Source organism: Columba livia, chromosome 2 (assembly GCF_036013475.1).
Source record: "Columba livia isolate bColLiv1 breed racing homer chromosome 2, bColLiv1.pat.W.v2, whole genome shotgun sequence".
Classification (NCBI taxonomy): Eukaryota; Metazoa; Chordata; class Aves; order Columbiformes; family Columbidae; genus Columba; species Columba livia.
The window spans coordinates 151359738-151383941 of NC_088603.1; the positions used below are offsets into that span (position 1 = coordinate 151359738).

The 24204-nt window shown below is 39.8% G+C and overlaps 2 long non-coding RNA genes across 2 annotated transcripts in view; one reads left to right on the plus strand and one right to left on the minus strand.

Annotated features, from left to right (window-relative positions):
- LOC135578701 (uncharacterized) overlaps window positions 1-16850 on the plus strand; it is a 36865-nt gene extending 20015 nt beyond the window's left edge. The window contains exon 2 of the long non-coding RNA XR_010470792.1: window positions 9264-16850. This is a non-coding gene — a long non-coding RNA (uncharacterized LOC135578701). The remainder of the gene's footprint in view (window positions 1-9263) is intronic.
- Window positions 16389-23050, minus strand: LOC135578700 (uncharacterized). The gene is made up of 3 exons (XR_010470791.1): window positions 22109-23050; window positions 19366-19448; window positions 16389-16523 (listed from the first exon to the last, which is right to left on the minus strand). It is a non-coding gene; the product is annotated as an uncharacterized LOC135578700 (long non-coding RNA).
- Window positions 23051-24204: the final 1154 nt, after the last annotated feature.

The window sequence follows — 24204 nt, forward strand, 5'->3', positions numbered from 1 at the left end:
GAGATTATTTCTCATGGCCAACAATCAAAAAAATATTAATAACAAACAAACAAAACAAAAACAAAACAAAACCAAAACCAACCAACCAACCAACCAAAAAAACACCAAAAAACCCACAAAGCAGCTGACGCTGTGATTTTCCCTTATAGGGGTGGATTCAAAATAAACATGTTGCCACATGGGCATTGATTCACTGATCCACTAAGGCCAGTGTGAATCCTCGTTTTCATTTCAACCGGCTCTAGATCAAACCGCAACTTCTCAAACACTCCACTTTGGCTCAGCTGGTGAAGTTTTATTCCCATTACAGTCTGTGGGTCAGAATCAGAGTCAAAGTCAGGCACCAGGCAAAGCAGATATCTGACTGCTGTGTGAGAAAATTCTAATGGTGCTGGTGCTTAGTTTGTGTACATCAGGACATGGGATGGCAGGCTAGGGTCATGGAGGGAGTCGGGATACCTGTGGAAGGGGAAGAATAAGCAACACTACTGCTGCCTCTCTGCATCTACTTATTTATCTGCATCCCCTCAGCACAGCCTTTCATCTCCACTCAACCTCTTCCCTACCACCTGCAGTTGGAGTAGACACCTCTCACCCCTTTCCGAAGGGGCAGCACAACTCTGTTTCACCTCTGAAAAGCCTTGAGCAGGCCTGGGTTGGAAGCAGCTGTGCTAAAATCAAGGCAGGACAGTAATGTTTATCTGATGGTGATTCTCATCCCTTTTATTTAAAATAAAAGGCTGGTGGTGTGCAGTCAGTGATGAATTATTTCTTTGTTTCTGGACTAACAACCCGTGCCACAAGTGTTGAGAATTCCAGTTCCATTAACAGCTGGGTCAAGGTGCCTGGTGCTTTAATCCTGTATGTTTTATGTATTAGCTCTATCACAGTCTGCAATACTACATTCACGTTTCTAGCTATCTATATACTTGGTGTCTTTTCCATATTTTCCACCCACGGCATGCCGTGGTAGTCAAGATAACGCCGCATTTAAAAAATACGCTTTTGAGATGCTGAGGTCTCTCAGTCCTGAAAATGAGTGGAGTTGCTAGTAGGGATTGACCAGGCTTTATGCTTTTGATGTGAAAATTGCAGCAAGCCAAACGTTCTTAATCATCCCCAGAGGACATTTCCAAGGGAGGAAGGACAGCGGCTGGCCAGTCTCACTACAAAACCACTCAGTCAAGAGCTTGAAAGGAACTTAAAGCCCGAAAGTGAACATACAGGAGGCGATGCCCACCTATTGCACACCGTGGCAGCGATGACCACCTGCTGCCATGGAGTACGTTGAGGCACCAGAGCTGAGACTGCCGTCAGGAGGCTGGCAGGGGTTTGTGCTGGATCCCAAAGCACAGGAGGAAGCAAACTAATAAAGCCTGCTGGGGCTTGCAGCTCTCTGCAGCACTTCAGCACAGTCCCATCTGCTCAGGAGATGTGATCTCCCATGGGATTGTCCCAGAACTCCCATTCTTCCTCTCTCTCCAAGCTCTTGTGTCAGTGTCTGAGCACTTTGCTATTCAGAGACTTCAGTGTGTAGATCATGGGGTTGTGAAGACTGTTCACCTCTGTATTAAAGCAAGAGTAATTCTGAAGGAAAACAACTTGGGAAAGGTATTTTATTTTTTTTTATTGGAATAAAAAAGAAAATAACAATACCTGAGGCTGTGATTTTAAAGGAAATGCTGACAGTAGTACAAAAAATTACACAGGAGACTGAACTCTCCAGATGGCAGGCTCAGGGCCTGGGTAGTCCTTTCTGTATATCCTGTAGAATGCAGCTTTGATGTCCTTGCTTGAATGGTTTATCTCCTGCATTTCAAGCACAGGCTGGAAGGACCCCAGTCTACAAGGGAGTGTGCAAACACATAGACATCCCCATACCTGGAGATTGCCACAGCAGTGGTGTGTGTAAGCAGACAAGGCAGTGCTTTATTCACGTGGGTTGCCCTCAGAGTCAGCTGGCTTGCGGCATATCTGAAGTCAACTTTGCACTGAATGCTGCATTTCTTATTCTCATCAGAGGCTGCAGAGGTATAAAACACAACCCTGCTGCCTTTCTTAAGACTTTCCCAGGCTTTCTTCAGAAAGATAAGTGGGGCCCTTGGGGTATTAGCAGAGTTAGGTAAAGTGTATTTCTCCCTTGGCATATACAGTCAGTAACCAGCCAGCATCTGTCCTGGAGGTGAGTTAGAAAAGGATTGTGACAGAGGAAGATGCAGAGGCATGACCCAGAAGAGATGACTAATAAAAAATGACTTAAGAGCTCTCCTCCAAGGATCAAAGGTTAAGTCTAGGTCAATTGTAATAACTACATTGCTTCACCAGTCAGGACATGTGCAGTCTCCTAGAGGAACATCTAAAGCATGTTCTCAAATGGCACTAAAGTGGCTGCCACTTGCAAAAGATTTGGTTCCTCATAAGTTTGGTAGGTATAGTTTTACATCAACCTGAAGCCTCTCAGCAACAGGGTCACAAAATGTTTTATTTTCTCAGAATGCTCCCAGTGAATTTTCTCTGGGTAAAGCCAAGATCATTGAATTCCCTGCAAGCGCCCTCTCCTCCAGCAGCACACTTTGCAAAATGTGGCAAGAGAAATGGATAAATGCTTCCACTTCTGTGTCTTAGACTATAATTGCGGCTCAATAGGAGCTAAGCAGTGTTTATTTACTTATCCTAAAAATGGACAAAAGGGTGCAGGAATAGCAAAATGAAGGGAGAATGGATGAATAAAGAAAGTAGGAGTCTGTCTGCACTTTATAGAGTAACACTCTGGAGAGACACCCAAGCAAATGCAACACAGGCTACCCAAAGAATCAGAAGTAGGGCAGTATCCTGTACAGCAAGGTTTTAAACACCAGGATCTAATTCAACTCCCAGGCATCCTTTGTTCTTTGCTGCAAAACTTGGCAGTGCTGTTGCATGTTTCAGTTTCACACACTGCTTTGGGAAGTGCTGATTCAGTGGGATGTTTTTCCTGCCAGTGCCTGAGCTTGCTGTCTCTGTAAATGGGAGTTTAGTCACAACATTTTGCCTGATACATACCTGCCCACCCTGTTGTCATTATCAGTTTAAGTATTTCCGTCTCACACAGGGGCACACAGTAAAAATATATTACAAAGGCTAAAAAAGATTTAGTCATCATCAGCATTTCAGTTAAGCCTACATAGTTGACTGCTCAAAAGAAATAAGATTCTTAATTGGATAGTTTTCTATTTGAAAAAGCAGTATGGCTTAATGTGGAGCTTCTCCTAATGAAACAAATGTCCAGAAGCATCAGTGGGCAGCACAGAGGGTGGCTAACAAGTCATTGCAAAACCCTTCTGTCTGTCAGCTATTTACCATTATCTTTTTAAGAATTCACTTTTTTTTTTTCCTGTACAACATTGATTAGCACTATTAGGCACCACTCATTTGCACATTAATACGAGAATATGTTTCCTTTTGGTCTGGCCAGATGATAACCACGTGCATTTGCAAGGTGAGCTATCTATCTGCAAGGCTACTTCTAGCATTTAACAAAGATGGGTTAATAGCTAGATGGAGCTATAGTATGGACTATTCTTCTGTATTCTGCTTTGCACACTTATTTCTTATGCCCATTTGCCTTTAAATAACCTTTTATTAAGAAATTGTTCCATCCATGTTTATGTAGTGTTTGCTAAACACTAAGTGTGGGGTGAAGGAGAACCACAAGTTATTCTTATTGTAGGTACTACATGCGGTATGAGTGAAAAAGTCCTGTTCTGTTATTTCCTATGATGCTAATCTGGACTGGGGACCTCACTGGAAGAAACTCTATTTCATTAGGAAACTGTGATAATTAAAATGTCTCTTAATCTTAATTCTCCTCACAGAACTATTAGTCAAGACTTTCCAGACCTTTATGTAGAGAATTTTTGCTTCCATTTACTCCAGCAGAATAGTATCTGGCCAGTGCTGAGTGTGTCTGATAATCACCCTATAAATACCTGTAAGAGAGAGTCAAGAGTTGTTGGCAATTTCTTCACTGTGTGAGGCATCCATGGGATTATTCCAGATTTTAAAGCAAACTGAAACTTAGCCTTAGACATTATGATGAACGATGTAGAAAATTCCTGCTTTTTTCCTGCTTAGTTTGGGAACAAGCAAGTATTTAGATATTTTTTTTCCTATTTGAATTTATTTACTTTATTTACTGTGCAAGTGAATGCCAGACCAAATACTGTTAATCAGTTATGTATGACACATACAACAGACATTGAGAATCAGAAGTCAGTGTATATATTGTTTTTCCTGGCTACTGGAACTACATACAATTTTCTTTTTTTGATTTTAAAGTATTATAAAATGTTATAAATTGGCTGAGCCCTCCAGCAACTTGATGTGGGAAATTATCTATTTGAAGAAAAGGAAACATGTGTGTGTAGGAAATAAACAGGACTAAAAAAACTGGAGACATGTAAACCCTGTTCTTTATTCTTTTATGAAAAGAAATAGAGAATCTAGAGATAAACTCTGTGTCTGGTTAAGCTGTATCAGTCTCAGAAGTCCTTCCTCTCTGGCAGAGGGATGGCAGGAGAAAAGCTAAAGAACTTGAAGCACATTATTTGTTGGTGACCAGATTTTATGTATGAATACTTTTTATAGCAGCTTTTTCCCATGATTGCCTCTGTATGTTTAAGTGCAGTACTGTTTTCAATGTTTTTTTATCTTGTATAACTGTCATCCCATTTGTGGGCAAAAACAGTGAAATTTCATTTTGGGGAATTTAATTTTCTCAGCCAGTATCAGGTTTGGTATATTAGTAGGTCCCAAACTCTTATGCTAGTAAGCTCATGAGATGTGTTGCCTGAAATGTGCCCACCATGTGCTTGGTATTTTCTACATGTGGTTGAGTTTACGCTTGCAATTTGCGGGTGGTTAGTGATCAATAAAGGCTTATCCACCCCTGCCTCAGTGGACCTAGCTGCCTTTCTGCTTGATCAATGACATGTCTTGCTCACGTCTTGTATCTGATCTCTACATGATGAGATTTTTCCACTCTTCTGAGTTGCAACCTTCTCAGTAGTGTCCTAGAACTCATCAGGTGACTGAATAATCTGAGGGTCATGGCCACCACCTCAGGCCCCGCTTGCAGAAACACTGCCTGTGGTCTCATCTGAGTGAAGCAAGGGAATGTGATTACAAGTTTCTGCTGTCTGGAGGATCCTGATGCAGATTTCAAGTTTCTGAGATCTTCCTGAAAACTACCCTGCATTCTGGTAAGCTTTCTGCTAAGAATAATATCTGAAGAGCCTAATTAGTTTATTTAGTTCCACTACCCTAAAATGAGGTTCTAGGGAACTAGCATGAACCATGGCAGCATTGGGCTGAAAGGAAGTTACCTGGTACGTACAGATACCCAAGGCAGGATCTCCTATACCGAGGCCACTCCTGATAGATCTGTGTCTGACCTGTTTTTGAAGACCTCCAGTATAGAGGCGTCACAGCATCCTCAGGCAATTCCTGTGCTTTGCTGTTCTTATCATTAGAAAGTATTTCCTAATGTCTGACGTAAATCTTCCTTGTCACAAGCTGAACTCATTAGTGTTGTCGTGCCCACTATAACCAGAAGCTACTTCAGTAGTTACCTACTCACTTCCATTCTCACTGAATGCAATTTTGTCCTTTAATTCTTATGTAAAGGTGGACAGGGACTATGTTTACAGGAGTGGAACAGATGTATTTACAAACATTTCTCAAATCTTTACTGTTTCTTGGCACTAGAGACCAAGGTCATCATCTCTAGTGCTGCTGTGTTCAAAGTGCAGTTGTCTTCATATGTACAAGGATCAGAAGAGACTTTTAAGGCTAACACAGGAACAGACAATACAAGTGGAATAACAATCATCTAGTTAGGTAATGTCAAAAAGGTAGAAGGTAATTTTATTTTGGCTGGTTGTGTACATCTGGTATTTGATCAAAAGTCTATTGAAAATAATGAAGGCACTTGTACTTTGTCATAAGACTGGGGCAAGAGGTCTTCCAGGACTTACCCACACCTTTAAGCTTTCGTCAAACCAGGCCTGCCTCTTGGAGCAGCAAACTCCAAGTATGCTGAATACCTTAACATGAGTTCAAGCTCTTTTTCATGCAGCCTGGACTTGAACAGTCTTAAAACATTATAGGCACATCCGCTGCCAGGTTCCTCAGTTCAACACTTTCTAATGTAGCACAGACGCCATGGAAGGAATCCATCTCTCCTAGCATTAGGTGACAACAGTGTAGTTCCTAAGTCTGAGCTGCTTATCATAGAATCACAGAATGCTTTGGGTTGGAAGGGACTTTCAAAGATCATCTAGTCCAACTCTCCTGCCATGGGTAGGGACATCTTTTACTACATTAAGTTGCTCAGAGCTCCATCCAACCTGACTCGGAACACTTCCAAGGATGTGGCACCCACAGCTTCTCTGGGAAACCTGTTCCACTATCTTATCACCAGAATTCTAAAAAAAATTATTCTTTATATCCAATATGAATCTACCCTCTTTTACTTTAAAACCGTTACCCCTTGTCCTGTCACTACAGGCCCCAGTAAAAGATCTCTTTCCATCTTTCCTATAAGGCCCCTTTATATGTTGAAATGCTGGAAGAAGGCCTCCCCTTCTCTGAGCTAGACAACCTGAGCTCTCAGCTTTTCTTCAAAAGAGAAGTGTTCATCCCTCTGAACATTTTCGTGGTCCTCCTCTGGACCCGCTCTAACAGGTCCTTGTCTTTCTTGTACTGGGGACCTGAGATGGATTCAGTACTCCAAGTGTGATCTCCAGAATAAGTAGAGGGGCAGAATCACCTCCCTTGCCCTGCTGGTCATGCTTCTTTTGATGAAGCCCAGGATATAGCTGGTTTTCTGGCCTGCAACACACACTGCTGGCTTACATGTAATTTTTCATCTACCAATATATCCAAATCCTTCTCTGCAGGACTGCTGTCAATTCTTTCATGACCCTGCCTGTACTGATGCTGAGAATTGCCCCAACCCAGGTGCAGGACCTTGCCCTTGATTTTGTTGAACCTTATGAAGTTTGCACAGGGCCATTCCTCAAGCCTGTCAAGGTCTCTCTGGATGACATCTTGTCCCTCAAGCCTATCAAGTGTACTTGCTAGCTTTTTCTCACGGGCTGTGTCAATACAGTCAGTCAAGTCCATGTGACCAAACATAGTCATCTCCTTGAGATGCATCACATGGAGTCTGTGTTAATTGCATTGACTAATTCTCTTCTCTGCGAAAGCAGCCCAAGGTGACTTGTGCAAATGTGGATTCCTTCACCTGAAACACCTACAATTAGTCACAGATATCCCACATGTAAAACAGAGCTGCAAGTATTCAATGCAAGGCCAGAGCCAACGATATTGATAAAAAGTGTATGAGTGATAAGGTTTGCTACGCTTTCACTTGCTATTGACTCATTTGATAGCACAGGCACAGATGGAGAATCTTTCCCTGTATTTCAGAGGGCTCTAGTTCACAAAATTCAGTTTGCAAGAAGTCTGTTTGTCTTTGAATGAAAAAAAAAAATGCTTTGTGGAATAACTTACAGTACAAGGGTGCCTCAGAGTCCCAGTTAAATCTAAGAATGGATGTGAGGGCTTGAGGGCTTTGTTTTGCAGAAAGGTGAACTTCACTAGCAACTTGACTCAGAATTTCATGTAAGTGGCTTCTGCACTGTGATTTTTTCCAGGATGTGTGGTAAGTGTGGTAAGATTAGCTGCAAAACAAGTCTCATGATAGTTTACGTGTACATTGCAAACTATGATTGATGTTTAATGTGGTAGGTCTTCCTTGTCATCTCACTTTATTTTACAATGATATGACACTGAAGTCCTTAAGTTTCTGCCCAGCTATTTTTGCAGCTGTGTTTAAATCAAACATTAACTTTTTTTCAGCAACACAATGACTATGTTTTTGCGACCATTCGGTAAGTCATGGATGTTTCCTGGAAGAATGATCTGCTTGATGTCTGGTGTTTGTTTAAATGAAAATGTTGTTGCTATATCTTTTTTTCCACCATGAAGGGGTTTCTCTACTTATCTGTAATCAGGTAGTTTGGGTTCTATATGATGGGTTTTACTACTTTTCTTCATTGTGTTTCAAAGCTCATTTTTTTGCAGCACACTAAAACTGCTGCAGAAAATTCTGCTCTGTGAGGCAGTTTACCACCCACTCATAGGGAAAAATCCCAAAGTCTAGAAATACGGATGAAAACTTTTCATCAAAGAGTTAAACAGAGCTGAGCAGAAAAATCTCTGTGCTTTCTGCTTTATTGCATGCAGAGACTAGGTACAATATTATTTTGTTAATGCTGCTATTTAGATAGATCTTTTTGGATGTACTTGAAGCACTAAGTATCTTGACTCACAGATATTTTCTAAGCAAGGCTATTTCTGTGACATTGAGCTGAACTTGGAGTTGGAAGTGTCAAATGAAGCATCTTGCTGTTTTCTATCTAGCTGGCTGCAGTTTGTTTATATGAAATCTGATCTCATCATCCAAGGACCCTAACTGGAGCAAATGAAATGTTTTATCACCAGGAATCACTTGAGATGACTTTCCAGAAGGTGTAAAAGGCTGATGTGGTGGGCTGTCCTCCTTGTACATGTGGATGAGATATTTTTGCTGCAGCAGATCTGCAGTGTTAGGATGCGTGTCTGTCTTTTCTTTATCCAGCTGTGTGTTTCTGCTGGGAGATGAAAGCTCCTCATTGCACCTGTGATCTTATTTTGGCCAGATCCAGCAGCTATCAACCACTTCAGACTATGAAATGGAGTAGGATATGATCCCCTGACGGCTTCACAGTGTCCTGCTGTCCTTCTTAGCTCTGTCAAGAAGGGCAGAGCTGTCTCCAAGGCTTGAAACTCCTTCCTGCCTTCCAGCACTGAGAAATCCCAGAAGCTGCTGCAAGTTGTCCCTCATCTCACAATTCCCTTACTCTTACATGACTCATATTTTGGCCTGACATTCAGAACTGATTTTATCAATTCTTCTTTATCTCGGCTCCTTTGTCCCCCTGCCTCTTCCTAACCAGCTTACTACGGAGATGTCCGGGTATGGTTTCCAGCTGGAGATCGTTTATCTCACTGCATCTCCTCTGTGGGTGAGTGGGCATAAGGGAGGTTTTTTGTCATTAGCCTGGGACTCAGCTGTGCCTCGAAACTAAAGTCCTGTGGGGCTGGGAAAGGAGGAAGAAAAGTAGATTGATATCTAAACATCTGAATTTTATTCATTCTCCTTTTTTTTTTTTCCTCAGGAAGAGCAATTTTAAAGATCTGAGGAGACTCAGTCCTCCTGGCCACTCATCTGTGCTGTTGCTTCATGTCTGAGCTCTGGCAAATGGTGAGCAGATTAAAATGATAGTCCCCATCATGTGCCCACCTTGGAAGTAGGTTGATTATTTCAGTTCCATCTGCAGCACTGGAGAAAGGCCTCAGTCATGACTTCAGGTGAGGGGAGAACAGCTTAAACCTGCCTTCGTGATGCCAAGCTCAATGAAAACAAGATTAACCGCAAGACAGAGTAAGATACAAGTTGCTTCTCAGCTGGAAACTATGGAGAAACTGTAAACATAAAGCCTGTTGCTGCCAGGGAGTTGTTTGTTTGTCTGTTTCCTTAACGAAGCTGTTCTTCAGGATGGAGCCCTGCGCTGCCCATCGCGCAATGGTAACCTTGACCACAGCCCCTGTTGTGAAAAACACAGTGCTCAGCGAGGGGCAGGATGTGACAGTCACCCTTATCTTCACCTGTGTATTTTTAAACATCAATAAACAGATGTTTTTCAGGGCAAAAAGGAATGTGAACAAGCCCTGTTCGCAAGGCTTTTCCTCATGGTCAGGCAGCTGCTCCTGCCTTTGGCATCATAGAGAGAAGTGGGATGGTGGGCAGGTGTTTCTGGCTCCCAGGTCTTCTGTGTTTCCCACAAAGCATGTTGTGTATTTAAGAGGCTGGCACTGTCAAGTTCATGCCATGCTCCTGCCTCCTGTCAAATTTCCCAGTTCTGCATATGGTGAAAATTTCACCTCGCTAAAAGGCAGCTGCTGGGATCCAGGACATGCTTTCATGGCAGCAATTCAAATTTCCTGTTAGGTATGAAAGCCAGGGGCTTCTTCTGAGCTTAGCAAGGTCCCCAAAATAGTTTTCTCCACCTCTAGAGTTAAGAAAGAGCAATAACTTTTTGTTAGCTCCTACTCCAGATCTCTCTATGCCAGAAAATAAGGAAGTTAATTTTCTTCCTAAGATTGCTGTGTGTCACACCCTCATTACAACATCCTTCTACAGGAACATTCCTGTGCGTGAGAAGGAGAAAACTGAATCTGAAGTGACTTTACATGGCCTAACTCTGGTCAAAATTTCTGTCAGCAGTTACTCCCATGCGTAGCTATTGCTCACAGGTAGATGTGAAATGGGAGTTAATGTTCATCTTCTGCTGTCAAAAGGGCTTGAAATGTCAGAATCAAAAGACTATGTCTGAGAGAGGAACACTCTCTGTACTGGTGAGTTTGCTTAATTCACAACTCAACAAAAGAAATAATTTCTATGCCATGCACATAAACACCTTTCGTGAACCATCCCAGTGATTAATACACTGAAGAACGTGTCAGTTGCAGCTGGAGCCATTGCAGTGTTACAGTCACTAGAAGGGCTGTCATCACAAGTGACGATCTTAGGGAACATTTCTCAACTCTGCTTTCTGGAAGAGTGGGATTAGACCAGCCTCCTGCCCCATGCACTCCTAGCAGAGCACCCGGCTGCCTGTGTGCAAAGGGATGCTTGCTCTCTCTTTGGGAAGTGAGCCACTAGCACAAGGCTGTGGTGCCAGCCCCTCAGCATGTTAAATATATTTTTGTCAGTCTGAGACTTTGAACAATGGCTGTGATGAATGCTGAATTTTAAAACAGGGCTGTGCTTTCATTCAAACTATATTGTCTTAGGAAGTTTTAAAGACCTGCTTTGTACTCTAGGTAGGAAAAGCCAACACTCATAATTTGATGGAGATTCTATGTGCTTTCCCTGAAATAAAGACCGGAAGCAGAAAGCCAGGTGGAATCTCATCTTTACCAACGCTTGGAAGCTGGGTATGTTGTACCAATAAAAAGGGGACTGTTAGATACCTCAAGGGGCTAGCACATGTGTAGAACTATACAATGACACAAAATGTTCAAGTCTGACCGATTTCCTTCAGAGGTGATATTTTTTCAAGATGTTATTTTCAGGCTGCACAAAGAGCGGGAATCTCACATGTAGTGTGGACAAAGCTGCCACTTTAAAAATCAGCCTCATGGTGCTGCTTGTCATGTGAAAGTTTCAGCTGAATGTTAATGAGGAAAATCTGTTTTCAGTTAAGCCAATGTAAACTCAGGGAAATTTAACCAGGATTGGTGAAGACACTTCAGATTTGCACCATAGCACAAGTTTGATTGGAACATTTGCTTTCATGTAACTTTTGCGGCTTTATTCCATTCATTATATATGACCATAATTTATGGAGGTTCCACATGCACATGCAAGTTAAGGCAATTTGGTTTCTTTTATTAAGCTATGAGTCTGTTTTATAATCAAAGTAAATCAGGCTCATTTGCACACCAAAAAATCTTGGTGTGGATTTCTGTCTGTGGGAGTGGAGACGAAGTATCTTGCTTGCTGACTCTAGCCAAACTGCACGTTTAGCTTACCCAGTCAATTTTTACGGTGACTCAGTGCAACTCATTTGCTCTAGTGAGATATGCAAATGCTAATTTTTGAGTGCTGTATTCAAATGTCATTCTTACCAATGCACGTATGAATTAAAATGAAGGACTCCAGTAATGTTACACTGGAGTTTCACCATGATAATTAAGATGCAAATATGGCTTGACACAGTGGAAAGGAAAAGCCATAAAGCAGATCATATCATGAAGCTGTAGATTTCCACATTATCTTTGTCCTGGCTGTTACTTAACACACTCTGACCCGCTGACTGTCCCAGAGCAAAAGCACCAAGAGAAGATGTCTTCATCAGTACCACTTGGTCTCCTTCCCCAAAGGTCTGAGCGCTGACATGCATGACAGAAAACCTGAGGTCCTATCTCATCTCTGACCCTTTAAATGCTGCATTGACAAAATATATATAAGCCCTGTTCTTTTGAGCCTGCTGTGTGAGCTAAAACACAGTAGCTCTGAGTTAGTTACCAACTCATTGTGATTCTGACCAAGTGACTGTGTTTCGCTGTGTTAAGGACTGGGTTGTTCCTTAAATGATGGATTCTGTGCTAGGAACAGTAGGAATTTCATTGCTGAGGATGTGGGTCCATCTGACTTTTAGCTGAAGGGAAACAGCCTGCATCCTTGTAACTCCTTTATGCGCAGGGGAAACATGTGCCCTTCTTGCCATGTGCTGCATTCTGTTGACCTGCCCCTGCCCCTGCACCCAGACCTGCCCCACGTATCTCCCAGATGGGAAGGAATGGAGCAATCCTGTTTTTCCCCTAAGCAGTAGGATGAAGGGTTTCTGGCTCTAAAGAGCTTGGTTGGAGTTAGCTGATCCATGTCAGCAGAACCATGAATGCATTTATGAGTTTAGTGCAGAAAAACATCTCTCAGAGGTTCCTGAGATCTCTTTTTTCATGACATGTTATCCTAGATAAAGTTTTAAGAATTGACAAGCTCTCCGTCGACTTGATGTCAGATTGCTATCATGTCAGGGATATTCATACAGAGGTAGCATACTTCTTTCCAGGCTCTGAGGTCCGTGGCACCTTTCCTTCTTTATCAGAAACTTTAACCTTTGCTGGTTATTTTGCTATTCCACAAAAGGAATAACTCTTCGACACAGAGGCCTCTCTGGGGCTGTTTGCCCTTTTCTGTGTGGTAAAATGGGTTTTCATTCCTTTCTCCTTTGTGATTGTAGAAAATTTCCACCCCCTTTCCAGGAAAACAAGGAGAGGTTAAAAGACAACCATATTCAAATTTTAGAGACAGCAGAGATTTTTTTATTAGTGAGGCCTTTTCACTCCTTGGGAACTCTCCTGAGTGGGGTCAACATCTGACCATTGCTGCAGATTGCATCTCAAAAAAAACAATTTACTAATGGAAAGACATCTTTCCACAAAAATCATTCAAAGATAGCACTGTCTATCGAAACAATGAATATGTGAACAGATAAAAATGAGAGACCATAAATAAAGCATGCAACATCTTATTTCAGATTGCCACAGGTCAGCCTGAAAGAGTTGACAGCTCTTGGAAAGGCTTTGCAAAACATTAGACAACTGTAGCTTCAACTCCTAAATGCCTTTGTTTATCTGGGCCAACATCCAGAACTCATACAAAATAATTATCTACCAACACACAGACTGTTCTCTTGCAACCCCTAGACATACACATATAGCCATATCAGATCCTTATTATTCCTCTTAGAAGTCTCCTGTAGAGATGACTGTTGACTTTGAACAAGGTTAATGAATGCTTAATCCTCAAGCTAATGGCAACTCCATTCTTGAACTAGGATTTTTCAGATAAGACATCCTATTTTATTACTGAGAAACATGTCAGGAGAAGATATTTACAAATTCTGAAAACCTGACATTTCCTCACTGACTCTTCCCTTTAGAGTAAATATATTTAAGTGGATGATGGAGCGATGTAACAGAGTGTGGTGCATTATTTGCTGCTTCTGGATACTCCTGCTACACTGGTTCTAATATGTCTGTATAATAACAGTAGTCCCTACTGAGTAGCTCATACCCCCTTCCAAATCCTTGTGACTAGTATTCTGCAGGGGAAGAATTATGCAGTGGGAAACTCGCATTTTTCACTCGTTTTTTTAGCTTACTTTATTTAGAGAGACTGGGACTTTTCAATGCCATCTGGATGAGATGTTCTTCATTCCTAACACTCTGTCCTGCATGTTGCTTTTGTGCTTTTTTGTGCAGCCATGCTGAGTTTCAGATATGACATATGAAGTGCTTACAGCATAGATATAGCTATGTACAAAGCATATAGGGGTCTGGAAACCATCTTGAAAGATACAGGAAGACAGTGAGCACAGTGAGCACACCACTGGAGTAGGATCTGGGAGACCTGGCTTTTATTCTTGGTTCCGCCATAGACCATCCATGTGATAATAGGCATAGAAGTCACTACAGTTATCAGTCTCTGGTCTATTCCATTTAGGCTGTAGATTGGTTTCAAGAACTCTGATATTTAGCACGGTACTTAAAATGGTGTGTCACCTTTTCAGATGAGTCCTCTATACATGATGTTGCCAATAAAATTCTCTTAGAGTTCCATAATCATGCTGCTTGCTCATTTCTTGAATTTAATACACCATTATCATCATAGTCATTATTACTGTTAAATTCTAGACTTAGATTTTCTTGAGAGATATTGTTCCATTTTCATTGTTTTTTTACTCAGGATGAAGCTTCCTTTTAAAAACTACCAGTTATTATCAGTAAGACATCAGCTGCCCTGGATGAAGAAGATACGCCATCTGAAACTATAATCACTAGTGAATTCCCCACCAAATAAACGCAATAGCTACACTGTTGATGCAAAAGACCTAATGTAAATGAGAAAAAACCTCACAACTGCAGCATACTGTGTAGTAAAGACAAGTGTCAATATAACTTTGGAATATTATAATTTTCTGGTAAGGGAAAGAGCATGGATAAGTCCTGCCATGCATTTAATTTCATGCACATTCAAATGGCATGCTGGGCAGAAGAAAGACATATATGAATCATGTGAGAAAAATTTTAGAAGCCAGCTAATTGGCAAGACAATTAAAACAGGGGAAAACAGGTCAGAACTAGTCTGAGCTACTATTTGTTCAAACTATCTGAAGGTAGGTTTAAGAAGAGAATAAACTACATTCAGGGTAAGGACAGGATGGATTTAGGTGTACTTAGAATGTGTGTCATTCTCTGTAAAAGAAATCACTACTAGGGCTGTAGCTAATAATGAACCAAATCCTTGGCCTGGATTTCAAGGCACACATGAATACACAGGGATGGGGAGAGTCTTTGAATTTCATTTCTCACTTTCTCTTCTATGAGAGCTGTGTTGGTTCCTACAGATATTTTATTCATCTGGATAAACATTAATACCGTGGGGAAACTCTGTCTCAGGCATAAGACTTCCAATATACAGCCTCAGTGTGCAGTTGAGGTAAAGTTACAGACTGCTATTAGGATGGGATTTTAGACCATCTTGTATGGGTCCTACTTGGCAACTAGGCAATCTAGCCCCTTTCCTGACAGGATTTTCGTGGAGTCAAGTAACAGGAAAACATACTGAGGTGGCTGTTCAGGTCACATTCGAGCAGGACCTGCAGGACTCGATCTGGAACATGAGACATCTCACCAAACGGGCAGAGTACAAAGCTCACACTGATAATGGCATTTTTGTTCTGTTACAAATTCCTCCTATATTGAAAACTTCAAAACGTTTACAGGATTTTTGTGAAACTGGCATGACTAGTGATGGTGCAAGATTTGTGTCAAAACCACATGACATCTGTGATATTTTGTATTTGAGCGGAAATCTCATTAAATGTAATTTTAGGAGTAAGTCTGAATTTTTCACTACTCGTTCAAAATTTAAATTAAGAAGCGAATGTCCAAAGATCCAGTTCATAGGTTGCTAATTCAGGCTTTGCTCAGATAGAACCCCACTGCCATAAATGCTGTCATACTACAGTTACACCAACGTAGATCAGAATAAGGTAAAGACATAAGAATGAAAACTGGAGGTATTATTGAGATCTCAGCATGATGCATCTCAATTAAATGTATGTCAAACATGAATCAAATGGATCTTCAGTAATAATGCATTCTAAAACATCCTTTGTCTAAAAAGGAAACTCACTAATTTATCATGCTTAGATATAGTCTTTCTCTATAGATCAGGAAAATTAGAATACTTCTATCAACAGTAATATTTAGCAATCTTTACCAACAGTGTGAAGAATACCTATTTCCAAATTCAGTCATTTTCCTATTTAGATGTAGTTGAGATCAAGCTTGCTGTGTCACATGGGTACTGGGGAAAAATATTTAGTGTACATTCCATACAAAAGACATAGAAGCCATTACTTTCATAGCATAAAAACATAAAAAACAATTGTAGAAATTATCTTAAATTATGTGGAATAGTAAAAAGCAATCTGACATACTCTCAATTTATCCCTGTGATTATCATCTTTGCACTGGATTGCAAAGTTATTCTTCACCACTGACAAAGTACAGCATATTATTCCCTTAAATTTCCATACATGCTCAAGATTTACTTATTCGTAAATTATCAACTGATAAGGATACAGCACTTCAACCAAATAAACGAGCTCAATCCATCAGACCAAGCCATGGCCCACCAATATAGAGGGTAAACTTTTTAACTTAAATCTTGTAGGGAGAAATCTTGATAGTACTTGGTAAAGATTGTTTATCCTGACAAAATGAACACTGTGGCGAGATGAGGTGTGTGGCTATAAATCTGTGTTGGGGATCAGCTTGAGGACTGTGAAGAGCTATTTCTGTTAAAAGAAACACAGGTGTCAGAAAAAGTTAATGTTATCCTTAAACACATTAAGTCTAGAAATGAGAAAATGGTTTCTGAACTTCAATGTAGTAATATTCTGGAACTGTTTTTAAACAGGAACGATCACTTACACCCTTAGCGTTGTGAAAGTTGCTGCATCATTTTGTAGAAGTCCCCTCAAGTATGATTGCACCTGAAGAACAAAAAGATGTCCTTCCAGTCCTTCTCCTAGCAAAACTTTGGTGCAGCATGTCCATGTTACTACTTGGAAACAAATCTTTGAAGATGTAGCTTGGTATATGAACCTATATGAAGCTGACGGGTGTTAATTTTGAATGTTTATGTTCTTTTCACTGAAGTAGATTTAAAGATCTTAGTAGGGATGAACATGGACTTGAAATAAAATAGTTACATTGTGGACTAGTTGTGATTTTATTCTGTAAAAGCTTACATAATGTCCTTCCTCCTAACCTTTTGGCTAATTTAATTTTGAGTTCTTGATTAGAAAGTGCTGAATGATATTGAATATGAAAAGAGGACAAATTCTCATGAAGAGAAGATTTGAAAACAAAGCATATTTGCTTGACTGGAACTGAGCAACGTTACGAAATTTTACATCTGCACTTGGTTACTGGACAATGTTTTGGGGTCAGTGATGTTCAAAACTTTGACTTAATGTGCCAAACTCATATAACTCTAGAATGAGTGAAGCTGCTCTTGTTGCCAGGCTGGTCTAAGTCTGAGATGAGAGGTCGACTTAACTTGCATTCTACCTTAAATGTAAAGTGACATAATTTGAAGGGAGTGAAGAGTTGACTACTGTTTTATTTTTTATTAGAAAAATCCCAGTTTCTATAACTGATAAAGCTACAGGCAAAGATAATGCTGATTAACGTTTCATTATGAAAATATTTATGAAAAAGTGATAGCTGTGTTATTTTATTTCAAAATTTCAAACTCTCATTGACTGAAAGGTGAATTTCCAGTGGAAAACACTGGAAAGGTTAATATTCCAGTCATGGCTTAGAATAATTTTAAAAGAAAAATTCCCTTTTTTTTTTTTTCAGAATACAAAAATCTATTTCTTGCCCAGCTAAGTAGAAATAACAAATATTTCGAATATCACTTCATTTCTGTTTGGGATGTAAATGAAATTCAAATTCAAGTCAATAGAGATACAGACCTTTTTTTTTCCCTGGAAAACAGAAATTACACCATGGTTTTGCCAGGTAAGTAATGTTCTGTGATGTTACTAGATGACACATTTAAGTTCAGTGAAATGTCCTGGGATGATACCAGAAGGGGTTGCACGTGAAAACACTGTCTGTAGCTCAGAAAGTGCAAACAGCTGATGATGATAAAGACTGACATTTCAACAATATTTATGTCCTCTGTGTGCGTGAGAGAGAAAAGGAAAGAGAGTGGTAATAAGGGGCCAGGTCATTCTCTATACAAGAAAAACCTGTTTAAAGGATAGGAAATTCCTATGAGTTTCCATTCACAATGGTTTCTTAAAAATTATCTCACTGTGGGCGACAGGTTAAGTTGCCCTCCTGAAATTCCTATGGGTTCAACCTACTAAAGTAAGAGATGTGTACTCAGCTCCAAATTTCCTTCCAATGCCCTTTCCTGCTCTACTATCTTCTCCCCCCTGCCCCGGCAACACAGCTCTTACAAAGCTAGTGTTCCTATAGGCTGCTATTTTGAATAGGCAGCATTTTCAGGTCCCTTCCTATATCTAAAAGGAGGTCCAGGCTTTCCAGCTCTGTCCTGAGAACTTATGTTCCTAAATATGATGAAGTGGGAATTTTTCAGCTGAGAAATCAGAAGAAATCTGGGTCTTCTTCACCTAGACAGGGAAGAGAAATTCAACCAACAGAATGCAATTTACCTGGCTTGTCTGTATTTTAACTTGAGCATACTGGCACAAGTGAAATCCAAGGAATAGAGAAGTAAACAAGTTCAGTAGACTTGCTTTTTAATCCTGGTCTCCTAAAGAAGTAAAACTCATAGGATCTTGATTTTTGTTTTAGAAGCCTCACTGTTTCCCCCAGATTTGTCAGCATGTTAACAATCTTGAGATATTTTCCTACAGGATTAATAGAAATGGGAGGATTTGAGGCCATAATAGAAGGGAGACTGTTGACGTGACAGCTAAGGAAAATGCTGCAACATAACTCCTCTGCCAAAAGTTTCAGTCTGAGCTCACACTGCCAAGAACCCCTGAGGAGCCATCTGATCATGACACAAATTCATAGTAAGCCCAACCTTATTTGTTTCAGTGCTTAGAGACTTAATTGCATGCTTACAAAAAACTTGTATGCAATCCCCAGATTAGTAGGTTTCCCAAAGCCCTAGGTCTCAGCCCTTTTCCAACAGGGCCAAAGGAGATTTTTACCACTAAGTTCAACAGGAGCCTTGTGAGATGGAGGTTATAGTAACACACAGTTGTGTTACAAACACCCTGAGCATATGAAATACTTAAATCAGACACATTCTGAATAACCTGATGTGATTTGCACTTGTGCTGCAGAAGGTTTTATGGCATAAGAATGAGGTGGTAGATGCACATGTTATTTATGCGGGCAAGTAATGGTTTATATTTTCTAAAACCTTGTTTATCATCACATTCCACTTCTTAACTGGCTTTCTCTTTGCTCAGTTGTTAACCTACAGGACTAGCCATTAGCAAAAGACGCCACCAACAAAAGGTCAGGAGTATATTCTCCCAGCGCTATTTCATATCCAATCCAGACTTCCTCTTGCTCCATTTACTCAGAGGAATTAAGAGCTCGTGAAGGTAGGGTTATGTGCAACTGATAACATCAAGAACTCACCTGAAAATAAAGTCGTGAATGAGTAGTTTTGGCCTGATTGCCCTCAGTCTGCCAGGTATTGACCTGTTTTATCTGAAGTAAACCTGAAAAGAACCATTCCAAACTAAGGAAGAACAACATTATGGAAATGCCAAGTTACTTATTGCTATTATTATTATTATTATTATTGTGTGGCAAATCTGAATGAGGAGAGCAAAAACACAGAGTAGTTTCAGATTGTCCTCTGTTGCCTTTTGTTCATCAGCTACAGTGTTTTTCTTCCTTCTGGTTAGTGCACTGTATTACTTGTGTACTGTAAACAGATTGCAAATCACACTTTGTTGTGTTGTGTGTAAGTCTGGAAGGCTCCCAATAAGCCTGAGAAATAACCCTGCTAATTCTAACTAACTGCTTAAAGAAAACAATCAGACCTGTTTCTTCTTTTTAAGATGGTTTTCGTTTTGCTGAATCTGTACATTTTGATGTAAATGAATGAACATAAGGGTCCAGTATGCAAATTTCATCACCATCTTCCTCTGTTTTTCAGAAGATTGAAATATATTGAAGAAAACACTATTTTAAATATTCCTTAAGAATCCATTAAGGCCATTCTGAGACTTTTCATCCTGACCAAAGCTAAACTTCTATTACCTTCACATAGGAGGTATCATCTCATGTTTGCAGAGCTGTATACAGACGTTGGTGTCAAAGGATAAATTAAAGTATTGTGAATAAATGCCCAATATAAGCTAGTCTGTTCATGAACGCATTTTAGTTTTAGAGAAAACCTGACCTTTAATGTTAATGGGTAGTGTACAGCTGTCATTTTTTCTTTTCATACTCATTTTCATTGTGACAGACAGTTAACTGTTATAAATAACTGTAACATGAGAATATCCATTGAATTAGTGTTTAAAATACGAAGAGGTACAATTTTCTGGTGTTAGAAACCTACATTGTTGTCATTCCTCTGTTCAGAAGCACGTACAAAGAAAGGACAAATTAGGTTTGACATCGCATTCAAACTACAAATCCTTTTTGACTTGCCTTAGTAATTTATTCTTTTCCAATATGTGCATTAAACCATGCTTTAAATGAGCCTTAGATTATCTTCATGTGCTGAAATGATCCCTTTACTTTCTAGCAAATATTTTGACTGTTCTGTTTTGTTTTGCTTTTTGTTTTGTTTTGTTTTTAAAATGAAAGCATGTACACAACACAGATGATTACATTTTATCTGTTGATCATCTAATGTTGCAGTCCAAGTTGAAGGCAGTTTGTACCAGCCTATAACACACATTTCTCAAACTTATCAGTCTGATGAGAAAAACATGCTTTATTTCACATACAAACAAGAGAAGACTATGAGAACAACAAATACAAAATGTTAATGAGTGTAGAAATGTCAAATATTGATCAGGAAAATTCTTAGTGTACTTTGAGTACAAAGAGTTCCCCAACTAGTCTTTTTTTTTCTTGTCTGATGGAGGGAGGGGAAGAAAAGCAAGTATACATTATAAAGAAAAGAGTAAACACAACTTTTATGGGTTAAGTGCTGTAAGTAAAGAAGGCAGCTAGTAAAACATCCTAACTTTCAGACGCCTAGGAAGATTATTGCCAGCATAAATATTCTTGGTGTATGAAATAATCCTAACTCTGTTTAAGTCTCTTTCTCTCCATGTTTTTAATGTATCCACATGTCAAACTGATTTTTGTCTGCTTGCACAATGCTGTTGTCATCATTATATTTAGAAATACCTTCAGAAAAAATATTCATTACAGCCACTTTGTGCAGGGCATGTTGCTTCTTTGTTTAGACTTTAATTTACCAAAGGTTTTCCTATTGAGACTACCTTAGATCTTCCCAAAGTTTTTCTTCATTGAGTGAGTACACTGTCTGCTTCGGGCAGCTGAAACAGTGTATAGCATCTAGAAAGCAGTAAATTATTGTAATTTAATCAGCCTCAAGGATGTGGGTGAGGCTGTTTTTTTCCCCTGGGTACCTGTCACCCTATATGGAAGATTTTGAGTGACACCATATTCTCCTGTGAGAAAGTATGGAGAAAAGGAGGGTCCATAGACATAGTGGAGATTTCCTAGCTGAAAAAATCCAGTGAGGACTATTGCACATGGAGACATCAGCACTGCTTCAGCAAGTCTCTGAGCTGCAGATTATTGAATGCTGGAACATGTACAGGGAAGTATTTCTGGATGATTTATGGTTTTTATATCATTTCTGAGATATCTGCTACTGCCTACTGACAGAGCCAGGAGAAGGGACTGGGCAGATATTTGGGCTGCTTCGCATTGGCTCTCCTTGCAGTTTTAAGAACGGAGAGAACAGCTTCCCAGAAAGTCTCTGATTCTCTATGTGAAAATGTTGCTGTGTGATTCGCATCCTCCCTACTTTTGTACTGGCAATGTTTTGTGCATCATCGTGTCCTACACAGTGGCAGAAAAAAACATAGAAATGAGAAGCTGCTGAAGCCAAACAACAGTTTAGTAACAGGAGAGCTTTTCTACCAAAGTAGTGAGGGATATGAGGATGCAGTGATTTTTTAATTTCCACCCCAAAATACTGCAGAACTGAGAAATGCTGCCACTGGTTTTCCCGACTAGCTGCATCTCCCTGATAGTCTGTTTGATGTCTCCTTTGTCTTCCTATCACTGGCCTAAGGCTATTTCTTCACCTTCAAATTTCTCCGTGCAAGACCAACTGTTCCTTTTCCCTTGCAGATGCTGCACTTTCAGGAAGCTCACTTACCTCTTTTCCATTTTTTGGAAATAAAAGAGAAAATAGTCAATCCTTTCTCCTGCTTCAGTATTCACAGAGCCTGGATGGTATCAGCCTGGAGACTGAAATGTCAGGTTGGCTCCACACTCCAGGATTTCCAGAGAATCTGAGCGCAGCCACCTGCACCCAAAAGAGACATGGTGGCCTGACTTCTAACTTCTGTACTTCTAACAGTGATGGCATCTGACCATAACAAAGTTTAACCAGAAAGTGCGACCAAGTAAAATGCATTACAGCAAATAAATAGTTAAAGTATTTAGTCATGCTGATTGTGCAAGTTATTTATCTCTTGCTATAGCAGCCTTAAGCATTTTCATGTTGGCATTTCTTGGAAAAACCGCTGCAGTCATCTTGTTTGTTATGAATGCTATTTTTTTCCCCACAATAGGGACAGTTTGATTATAGCTCCATTGGGAACTATGAGAGCCCATGGGTTAAAAATTGTAATTAAATACTCAATATTTCAATAATCACATGTAATTTTATTAGGTGTACCTCTCAATCCGATTTCTGCTCTGCGAGAGGGATTCTCAATTACTCTGTGCATATGTAATTATGTATGAGAATGAGTATCTTTCACAGAGATTTAATCCCCCAGCTTTCCCTTAAAAATGAAAATATGAGAAACCCCCAACAGAACATCTCTGCATGACACATTAGTCACTAGTGAGAACCAAAGTTTGTTCAGAAATATTAAAAAGAACCATATCAGTCTATGATGAACCAAAGCTCTGTGCACGCCAGCAGTACTAGCCAGAGTCACTCCCCCATTCACTGCACACAGAACAGGGCAACAAGTGTTAACTCTGCATCTCTTTGCATTAATTGCCAAGTGTGGGAGTGGATCTGCTGGTATGCTGATTTCTTAATGCAATTTAATTTTTACTTTTGCCTTTCCAATTCCCTTCTTATTTAGAGACCCTGTTAGCCAAAGAGGACACTGGGGATATTATATATTTAGAACACAAGTTATTATTAGAATATCCTACGACATTAATTTTAGAGTCTGGCGGTCAATTCCTGAGCATATTTATTGTGATCCTTACGAAGTTTCAGAACTGAAAATCTTAGCAAAATCACTCCTTGGCACTCTTAGTGTTCTCCTGGTTGCACAATACCCTTCACTCACTTTTACCCTTTATGCACACTAGCTGCCCAGTTTAAATAAAGAGGAGTTGACTGTGTAACCTAATTTAGCTGCTTGTCTTCCTCTGATTCCTTTATATGGAAAATCTGGGATGTTACAGCCCTCAGTTTCAGAGCCTTGTCCTTTAATACTGTGGCTGTAGAAACTCACACCATAGGCTTCCAGAAGCTTCTGTTTCAGTGACACTGATATTGATGAGCTCATTTTATTTGTTTGTTTGTTTGTTTGTTTGTTTATTTCTCTAGGAAGAAATTATGGTTAAAAAGAACATCTTCTAAAACCTACTTCAACCTGATTTTTTTTTAACATTTTCAAAGAAAAAAAAATCATCTTTTTTTTTATAAATTTGGATGTTTTTCCTAATTTTCCTTGTTCTGCTTGCTTGTTAAGACAGTTCTGTCTGCTGTTCGCATATAAGTCTCCAGTGTGAGCTGTCAAGATGTAAAGTCCAATGAGTTCTCATTTTTGATAAGACATAAGTGTAATGATGAATTTGATGTCATCAAAACAAGGTCTGAACATAGGCAAGGTCTGAACTTACACAAATTTCTTGTGATTTAAAAGCATTAAGGGGCATTTTATGTGTAACATAAAATCCTTGGGACTTCCTGTTGATGTGGAAGAGGTAAATGAACAGGTAACTTCAAAGCCCTGAATTTGATGTTCAGACTTTTCTTGAGCTATTTTCCATCCCATTTAAAAGGAGTTGGATATTAGGCTGGAATTTTTCCAGCATAAAGAGAAAACATGCTGTCAGCAGGTCTGGCAATAGATCCTTCAGAAATTTCTAATGTTATTTAGGAAAACCAGCATTTTTTTATATTTTCTTAAGCACACTACACTATCCGTTCCTCTGTAAGTATACTGGTAACTTGCAGTTAAAACACCTTATCCTGAGAATCTTAGTGCTATAGGCTTC